The following is a 1,444-nucleotide window of genomic DNA, read 5'->3' on the forward strand; positions in this document are numbered from 1 at the left end:
ACTCATTAACAACCTGCGATCTGCAGATAATACAACCTTGCTTGCTGAAAGTGAAGAGGACTTAAAATACTCTCTAATGAATATCAAATATCATAGCCTTCAGTATGGATTGCATATCAATGTAAAGAAAACAAAAATCCTTACCATTGGACCAATAAACAGCATTCTTATCAATGGAGAAAAGATTGAAGTTATCAAAGACTACATTTTTCTTGCATCAACTAGCAACACTCATGGAAGCAGCAGCCAAGAAATCAAATGATGTATTGCAATAGGCAAATCTGCTGCACAAGATCTTTTAAGTGCTGAAGACCAAAAGATATCAGCTTGAGGAGTAAGTTACGCTTGACCCAAGCCATGGTATTTTCAATAACTTCATATGCATGCGAAAGGTGGACAGTGAATAAGGAAGATTGTAGAAGAATTGATGTCTTTGAGTTATGGTGCTGGAAGAGAATATTGAAAGTACCATGGGCTGCCAAAAGTACCAACAGATTCGTGTTGGTGGAAGTGCAGCCAGAATGCTCCTTGGAGGCCAGGATGGCCAAACTTCATCTCTCATACTTCGGACATATTCTCAGAAGGGACCAGTCAGTGGAGAGAGATATCATGATTGGTAAGGTGAAGGGTCAGAGAAGAAGAGGAAGACCCCAGCGAGGTAGATTGGCAAAGTGGCAGCATCAATGGGCTCAAGCATGGCAACAATTGTGAGGTTAGCACAGGACCAGGTAGTGTTTCATTCTGTTGGGCATAGGGTCACTATGAATCAGTTTTGACTCGATGGCACCTAACAACAATACATGGTGGTCATGATATCCCAGTACAGATCTCAAAGGGAGAGCATGATTAACTACCTTGGTGCTTGTTTGTTCAGATCAGGGGTAGGGAATGTCTGGTCCTCGGGCCATATAAGATCCATGAAATCATTAGTTCTAGTTTTGCCAAGGCAACTGCAGTTCCAGCCATCACATTGTTGTTGTTAAGTGCCATGAAGTCGATTCCGACCCATAGCGACTCTGCATAGGGTTTCTGAGAAACAGCTGGTGAGCTTGAACCACTGACCCTTGCGGTTCAAACAGACTTTGTAGTCCAGTGCATTAGCCCACAGTGCCACACCAGGACTCAATATTGGAAGTGAGTTAATTAAATGTTTGACTAAATATAGCAGGCTAATTGTTAAGTTGATAATTTTGAATGATGTTATAAATATTGGCAGAAAAAAATTTCCCCACCCCTGAGCCACATGTTCACTACTTATCAGAACCAGGACAAAACTCTAGGCAGAGTCAGGTAATTATTAACATTCCAACCTAAAATAGTAACATCATACATTTAAGAAATAAGGACAAAGTAGGGTTGTTGTATATAAGATGTTTTCAGGCAGTGCTTAATTATATTTACTCTTAACTAAGCTTTTTAAAGTGTTGACGAGCAAAGATGTCAG

The sequence above is a fragment of the Chrysochloris asiatica genome, unplaced genomic scaffold, assembly GCF_000296735.1.
Source record: "Chrysochloris asiatica unplaced genomic scaffold, ChrAsi1.0 scaffold00222, whole genome shotgun sequence".
Classification (NCBI taxonomy): domain Eukaryota; kingdom Metazoa; phylum Chordata; class Mammalia; order Afrosoricida; family Chrysochloridae; genus Chrysochloris; species Chrysochloris asiatica.